Here is a 9,170-nt window from a genome sequence, read left to right as displayed (position 1 = left end):
AAAGCAGTAAAACAGAAATCCTCACTTATAGCTTGCTCTGCCATGTATTTCTCAACACAAACTCTGCTGATACGGGAGCTCATCATCACCTGTAGACAGTCTGTAATCATGAGCCAATGGATCTTTCCTGGGTTAGCAGAAGCAATGCTAAACCTTCTCTTACCTGTAACACTATACTGAAACTGGTCTTTTGGCTTTATGGCAACAAATATTGCAGTAATAACTTGCCTATATTTGATTAGACTCAGCTGTTAGCATCCACCATAGAAGAAAAACATAACAAAATCAGTGTTTGTGGTGTAGAGGGAGCTTTACAGTGTAAATCAGCCTGCCTACCTATATTAAATCCAGACTGCTTGTATCACAGTCAGAGGAAATGATAGAAATTGCTATAGTAAACATTTAAAGAAAGGAGAGTAATTTTCTACATTAAAATTAAAAAAAAAAACAAAAAACACCCGAATCCACAAATAACCAAAGAAAGCAGAGTGTGTTGCAAAACGCGACACTTGTTAATAGTTAATAACTTGTTAATAGAGTTGGCAAAAAGCCACCCCACAGACTAATCAGCCAAGTTTAACATTGGCTGGAACCATTGTTACCGGCTTTTAAATCTAGGCAACGCAATCCAGAGCACCTCATATCCTCCCCTTCCTCAGTATCCCTCCTCCGCCATTAAGCCCTTAATTTCTGGTTCCATTGCTGGACGGTGCCTACTGCATGCATAATATCTCCAGCAAATATAAGATAGCGGCAGGCAGCTATGTAGCCAGCAGAAAAATAAAATGACAAAATAAGCCCAACAGCCCTGCAGAAGTGGAACTGGAATAGAGTTTGAAACTAAAGCTTTCAAACCCACAGCTGGAAGCCTTGCCACTACATGAAGATAATAAACTAGTGTAAATGTGCACTGCCTCTGACATAGCCATGTTCACAAACTATGTCTGAAACAACCCCCTCTGCTCTGCTTCCGAGTTGCATCGCATTAACTCACTCCGTGTAACCATGGCAACACATGTTAAAAACACACTGGCAGGCGGGAAGTGGCTCTGTCTCAGGTATGCCCCTGTGCCTCCAGATCTCTGGCAAAGGGGAGCACCAGCAAGCTCTGTTCAGCTATCAAAACCATCCACTTGGATAATAAGCTCACTTAATTTTATTTATAATGAACTGATGGAACAGGAGGACCTCTCATTGGATCTGTCAAGAGGCAGGGGGACACCTAGGTGCCTCCTGCGTTTCATTTTTCGTACTTAAAGAACACAAATTTGAGAGCTTAAAAAAAATCACAGATTTATTTAAAAAAAGAACAAAACTAGTATCTTTAGCCAAATACCTAGACTTCAGATGAACACCAAATGGCTTCATTAGCCACAAGGAGGGAGTGAGTGTTGACACGATATGGCTGCCAGGCATGTAACTCACAGCCAGATCCCAAAATCCATGTTTCTGATCTACAAAATCTTCCTTTTCAGCAACTACTCGGGGTGGGCAGAGACTCTCTTCCCCATACCAGTGAACAGTTACTCAAACGAGCAATACCTTGACATCTCTTTTGCACTGCTAGCTTTCTTTGAGGAGTCACTGCTTTCCTGCAACACCATGTCACCTGTGAAGCCTGAGCAACCTGGAGATTTCACTGGAGCACAAATCAGACTCTTTGCAGAGCTGGCAGCAGAGGCAAGAAAATTATTTGACAAGGGGCCTGCTTTAAAATTAAAAAAGCAACATCACTGGCAGCATAAGAGAGGGGGAATGGGGGAGGGAGTGGAAAGAAAGCACGAAATCAATCAAACCGATATTTGTCTCATTAAAAGTATTTTTAATTTATAATGTCCTGGAATGTAGTTGTCACCCAGCTGTGCAGCCATCACAATGTTGCCTCTCACTTTTTTTTTTTTTTAGCTCCTCTCCACCATCTCACTGGGACTGCCATCAATTTCTTCTCATCAGCAGCAGTTACAGTAAATGGATTCGTTTGTGGGCAATGGGAGCTGAAAGACAAAGGTGACAATATAATTAAGGTTTTTAATTCTATGCCTGAACAGTTAAGCCCAGAACTCATGATAATTAACTAGCTGCAATGAAAGATCTTTAGTCGTTATTTTGCCTGTGTTTCCTATAATTGTTCATTTTGGCCAGCTACATTTGTCCTTTAATCTGAATCTTTGCTTGGTGATGCCCTGCCTCTCCATTTATTCCCTTGAACTGTAAAAAAAGGATTATCAGTGCAGTAATGTATAAGTGGTGAAAACAGACACCACACTGTGTTCGTAGTCAGATACCACTCTTAAATGCTTCTCGCATACATTAAAGGGAGGGATGCACTGTTACAGAAAGGTGGTTGCATCGTTTGAAAAACTGAGAAATGGGTGGATGGAGACTTTGTATGCACTTGATATCATAATACCTAAAACAAAAACCCCATGTTATTGTCAACATCATGGGCCTATGTATGCTTAGCATGTGGCCTTTGACTGCAGTTTATACTCATAGGGAAAGATTTCTCAGAAAATATCGGAAATATTTCCTCTTTTTTTTTTTTTTAATGAAAGGCAATGAAATGCCTTCATTCAAAAAATTTCATTTTTTGATGTGGCAATGACATAGTCAATCTCCAAGACGTTTTCATCCTCTTTGCATACCATACCTCACACAAAATATGTAGCTAAGCCATTATACTGACTGAATAAAGCAACTTTATCAACAGTGATGTCATCAGTAGGCTGTGTGTCAAGATAGGAGGTCACAGCTCCCAAAATCTCTCTGAGAATGTCTTCTTTATTAAAAAGAAAAATAAAAGAGATGCCAGAAGATCTATTTTTATATTTGGATAATGAAAATATCTCAGGGCTAGCTTCTCACTCATAGGTTACACCTCCGAGTCCTAATGCTATCAGCAGAAAACTTTCAAGCATATCTCGTATCTTATAGAACCAGACCACAAAGGCTGTCACCATGCCACCAGTTCAACTTTTACTCAGAATAAATTAGCTCATAGGCCCACAGAAAGGTCTTCCCAAACACCCTATGGTATTTTCCAGCACTCATAGCATTTAATTTTGTTTTTCCAATGTATCCAGGTGCACCTGTAGCAGACCATACCCCATTCTTGACAAAGTCCAGGCTCCGACCACCATCCTCTGCACTCCCCTGCCCAAGAGAGCTACCCAGGTGATGCAAAGGGGCAAGGAGATACCTTCTGTCATCTCATTCCCTAGTGCAGGTGAGTGGAATAGACCAGGGAGGTCTTCTCTACACTGCCTCAGCTGACAGCTCCCATGAAGCTAAAAGGTAATCCAGGTGACACAAAAAGCTCTGTCAGCCCAGGGCCAGGAGAACTCCTTAATACAAGGAGAGGCCATCTGCAGCACCTGGCAACCCCTGCCGATCACAGACATCCTGCTGAAGGTCATGGGTTGTGCACACTCACACCCTGAATCCTCACAGGGATGCATCAGTCCTACTCTGTGTCCAAGCGGGCCATGCCTCCAACTCTTGTCTCTCATAAAATAGAGCACCCTTGCTCACTTCTCTCTGGGTTATGATTACTCTGGACGACTTCAGGGAATGCCTGGAAGGGGGACACACAGACCAAACATTGCACAACCCAATACAGTCCAAAGGATGTGACGCCCCCTTTACTGAGGCTTCTGTAGGGCTCCTGGAAACCTGTACAGAAAACTCCTCTCATTGCTGCCATATTCTCTTCCAAAACTACTGCCCTAAATCTTTGAACCCAATCAGCTCTCTCTAGATTCAAAAGAAATTTGGCAATAGGTAAAGCGGTTAAGAACAGACTCATTAGAAGGTCTCTTGGACCTCAAGTGGTTTTGAAGAAGCATCCTGTAGGTTCTAGACTTTTAGGACTATTAGCTCATTAAATTATCAGTCAAATTATCTCACCCGTTTTAGAGACTTTAGAAGTGTCTTTTCCATTATTCAAAGCTCTAAAGAGTCATAAGTTCAGCAAGTACAAACAAGACACCCACTTGAACTGAAGTGTATTTAGTCACAACTCGACAGGATATAATCAAGTCTAAGTCGGCATGTGTTTGGGGCAAAGGGTAGGAACAGGAAGCAAGTTTCAGAGAGCAGTAAGCTAACACATATAATTGAAAAGTTTCAGCAGGAATAAAACAACAGTAGCATTGCAGAAAGTGAATCATTCGATATACTGCAAAAATAGTTACAAGAAACATTGGGAGAATGTTATGCAACACTAACTTTGACTTATCACATAACTTAGCACATAATACCAATAAGAGCCTGCAGTGAGACTATTTTGGCAAGTAATTTGCCCTCTGTGACCTGCCTGTAATCCTTGATAGCACTCTTATTGCTTCCACACTGAGTGGACTGAAAAAGAGACAGAAAAAAATGTCTTTTAGAAAGAGTAAAAGGGAAAAGTTGTTCCTACAAAGCAAAATCAAATACTGACAAGTCACATAATGAGTAAGGAGAAAGGTCTGTCTACCTATTCCTTTGTTACCTCTGAGTATGGCTTTTTTTAATGCGATTCCTTTACTTTAGAATAAAATTTCAGGCAGTAGCATATATCCGTATTTCAAAAGAGCTCTGTTTAGTTATCTCAGTTGTCCTAGATTCTGTACAAATGTTCGTAGGAAGCTCACAAAGAACACATGCAACGTCTTCTACTAACCACACAAAGTCTGGCAAGCAAGGGAGGAAGCGCGAATAGGGGGTTTCATTCTTGATTGTGCTCAGTCATGCTCTAAACCAGTTTGGCCCCAAATTAATGATGGAGAAAGTGAGCTACCTACAGAAAACAGTATCTTCCTCTGAGAGAAGTATTTGTATCTGGGAGAGGTGAGCTAGGCATTAATTATCACTGGCATTCATACAATTCTACAACTAACTTCAATTCCTAGACCTGTACCAGTGTAAGGTGAATGAACAATTTCTGGTTGCACTTCCCATTACAGCTGACTTCTTTGACCACTAGGTCTTTGCAGAGGTCAAAGCCTTTCACTAAAGGTTCTAGGGGGGCAATATATTGTTAAAGTCCAGAACTGTGGCCTCAAGACTATCGTCAATGAGAGGAAGAGCTACTTGAGAGAAATGTCTCCCTCTACACCTTAGAAACTACCTAAACCTGCTGCACCATCTAAATCCAAGGCAAATAGCTGTGACTTGCAGCTTACTTCCTTGGTTGATGAGTCTGGTTTTATTTTCCACATTTTCCACTTTGTGGTTTAAGACCTACTACATCAGCAAATAAAGGCAAGGTTCCTGATACTGCATAAGTCAGCTCTGCCTTGTCTGTAGTTTAGCTCTACATCTGTCAAGCAGTAGCACAGAAAATACATTCCAAGTGCTGTCTTTCTGGAGGACTTTGCTTAGTTTTTTTATTGTCTCTGACAAAGCCTTCTACTCCATCAATGTCAAGAGAGTTTGATGCTAGATTATTTTGGCCTTCAAGCTGAAAAATGGTGGAAATTTGGGCGTCCAGTAACTAGCTCTGACTCTTGAGCTAACAACACTAGCTCCAAAGGAAAATACTGCTGAGACCTGATTCTTCCCAGTGAGCCAAGGGTTTGAAACAAGGTGAATTGAGAGTGGGGGAGAAGGAGGAAGAGGAAGAAGAAGAAGAAGAAGAAGAAAGGCAGAGGAGGAGAAGTAGAAGGTAGAGGAGGAATAGGAGGAGAAGAAATATGATTGAAGATAACTTTGGGAATGTTAAGACCGCATTAATAAATCAAAGTCTGGTAAATATCTTGCCTTTGGGGAGTTCCAGTTCTCCATTTCCTGGCTGAAAGGGGCTACGAAGGCAGTGAATTTCTAGAGTGGGCACTACAACTCTTAGATCTGCGCCCTTTGGAAGCTATCTGCTGTCGAGACCCAGCAGAGCCTAGAGCTTTGGTATGTCAGTTTTTTACCTCTACAGGCTGAGCTGCTTGTGGGACTCTGCCATTTCCTCTAAGCAGAGTGGTACCAGCCCTTGTGGAGAACTTCCCAGCTACATGGCTATTACTTCTGGCTGCAGCCTGGCCAATCTCCAGATTGCCCAGTTGCCCTGTAGCAAGTGCTCCAGCCTTTGCTCTTCATCCTGTCCTAGTGGCCCTAGCCTAGAGAGGAGACCACCTGGCTTAAGTCCGTCCCTACACCTTTCTAGTTCAGTTCAAGTTTCTTTACCCACTGGGGTACAAGAGATGGAAGAAGGGTCAGGCCAGTTGGGAGGAATATAGGAGTGTTTGTCCAAGTATGAAGGGATGCAACAAGGAAGGCCAAGGCCCATTTGGCGTTATATTTGGCAAGGGATGTTGAGGACAAGAAGGGATTCTTCGAATACACCATTAACAAAAGGAAGACTAGGGGAAATGTGGTCCCACTGCTGAATGGGGCCAGGACCCTGGCAACAGAGATGGCAGAAACACTGAATGGCTTCTTTGCTTCAGTCTTTCCTGCTAAGGCCAGCCTTCAGGAATCCTGGACCCTGGAGACCAGGGAGAAAGTCTGGAGAAAGGAAGACTTTCCCTTGGTGGAAGAGGATCTGGTTAGGGATCACTTAAGCAAACTGGACATACACAAGTCCATGAACCCTGATGGGATGCACACACGAGTGCAGAGGGAGCTGGCAGATGTCATTGCTAGGCCACTCTCCATCATCTTGGGAAGGTCATGGAAAACAAAAGGGGTGCCTGAGGACTGGAAGAACGCCAGTGTCACTCCAGCCTTCAAAAAAGGGCCAGAAGGAGGACCCAGGGAACTACAGGCCAGTCAGCCTCCCCTCAATCCCTGGAAAAGTGATGGAAAGGTGATGAAACAGCTCATCGTGGATGCATCTCTAAGTATGTGGAGGACAAGAAAGTGACCGGGAGTAGTCAGCATGGATTCACCAAAGGGAAATCATGCTTGACCAATCTGACCGTCCTTCTCTGATGGAATGACTGGCTGGGTAGATGAGGGCAGAGCAGTGGATGTTGTCTCCCTGGACTTCAGCAAGGCTTTGGACAGTGTGGGCTAGATGAGTGGACAGTGAGGTGGATTGAGAACAGGCTGGATGGCCGAGCTCAGAGGGTTGTGGTGAATGGCACAGAGTCAAGTTGGAGGCCTTGTAGCTAGCGGTGTCCCCCAGGGGTCAGTCCTGGGTCCAGTCTTGCTCAACTTATTCATCAATGACCTGCAGGAAGGGACAGAGTGCACCCTCAGCAAATTTGCTGATGCTACTAAACTGGGGGGAGTGGCTGACACAGCAGAAGACTGTGCTGCCATTCAGAGGGACCTGGAGAGGCTGGAGAGCTGGGCAGAGAGGAACCTCATGAAGTTCAACAAAGGCAAGTGCAAGGTCCTGCACGTGGGGAGGAATAATCCCATGCACCAGTACAGGCTGGGGGTTGACCTGCTGGAAAGTAGCTCTGCAGGGAAGGACCTGGGAGTGCTGGTGGACAACAAGTTGACCATGAGCCAGTAATGTGCCCCTGTATCAAAGAAAGCCAATAGGATCCTGGGCCGAACTAAGAAGAGCATTGCCTTCAAGGGAGGACAAGTGGGTCAAGGGGGGTCAAGGGAGGTGATCAAGGGAGGCCACACCTGGAGTATTCTGTCCAGTTCTGGGCTCCCCAATACAAGAGAGACATGGAGCTCCTGGAGAGAGTCCAGTGAAGGGCTACTAAGATGAAGGGACTGGCGCATCTCTTCTACGAGGAAAGGCCAAGAGAGCTGGGACTGTTTAGCCTGGAGAAGAGAAAGCTCAAGGGAGATTTGATCAATGAGTACAAGTATCTGAGGGGAGAGTGTCAAGAGGATGGGGCCAGATTCTTCTCCGTGGTGCCCAGCGACAGAACAAGAGGCAACGGGCATAAACATAAACACAGGAAGTGTGTTTAATGAGGAAAAACTTATTTCTTGTGAGGGTGACAGAGCACTGGAAGAGGTTGCCCAGAGAGGTTGTGAGGTCTCCTTCGCTGGAGATATGCAAAAGCTATGTGGACACAATCCTGTGCAACGTGCTCTAGGTGAATCTTCATGAGCAGGGGGGTGGGACTAGTCGATCTCCAGATGTCCCTTCCAACTTCAGCCATTCTGTGATTCCCCCTACCATCTCCCTCCCAAGGGGCTGGGCTGTGCTTGACATCCTTCAGCACAGACATCTTCCTTTTACTGGCTCAGGAAGACATAGGAAATGTTCCCAAAAGAGTTTTTGGAAATCTTGGTTTTTTACACATAAACACACACAAACCATTTCGCCAAAGCATTTGGGAAATACCAGCCAGGACACCTACAAATTTGCTTTTTTTCTGGCTCTCGGGCATGTTCGTATAACCTTCTGCATGAGTTCCTGTACATGTTCCTGTGCCCTTGAATCTATTAAGTGAGGCAAAATGATTAATTATTTTAGCCTGTCTATAGCATCACTGTTAACTTACTGCACATTCATATTTCCAGTTATAAAAATGATAGCCCTAAAATAAGGAGGGCATGCATTATTAAACTATTTATAATCAGAGCTGTCTGGAGCAGGAAAAGATCCAAAAGGGCATAAGAAAGCAACAAAAGTTAATGATTCAAAGATAAAATATTATGTTTTAATCTAAACGATGTGTGACAAATCTCAGAAATTAGGAGCTAAAAGGGTACATTACCAAGATGAAAACCTTAGGATAGTTCTTCAGCTGGTATAAATCAGCACTCTTTCAGAGGGAACTATGCTATAGCTAAAATATGCTGTGAAAACGGAGGAGTCTTGTGATAGCTAAAGATTTTTTCCTTGCAATAGCCTTACAGGGAAGGAGAGTCCTTATGATGTCCCTTGTACAGATGGGAGCTGGAGCAGCTGTGCCATATGGTGAAGGCGTACCCCTGGCCAGGTGGGGATGCAGCTATCTGTGACTTCATCCTCCCAAAGTACACTTGAGTTTTTCTTCCATAGATCCTGAGCTGTGGGGGGCCAGAGAGATAGCTCCTGTCTTACCTTAATACAGGGTACGAACAGAAGACAATCTCAGATGTGTTTGTAAGTCTGCCAGCTTAGACGCAGCCTCCATGCCTCACCTACACAGCATGATGCGGCTGAAACCTGGGTTTGATCTCCCCAGCCAAGAACCTTAATCCCTGCACAGAACATCATCAGCTGTGGCGCCAGAGATGTGTTGTGAAGGTGCGATACCTCTGGGTGGAATAGCACCTGTCTTCCTACGCCCAGCATA

Source organism: Struthio camelus, chromosome Z (genome assembly GCF_040807025.1).
Source record: "Struthio camelus isolate bStrCam1 chromosome Z, bStrCam1.hap1, whole genome shotgun sequence".
Classification (NCBI taxonomy): Eukaryota; Metazoa; Chordata; class Aves; order Struthioniformes; family Struthionidae; genus Struthio; species Struthio camelus.
This window is presented reverse-complemented; position numbering follows the sequence as displayed.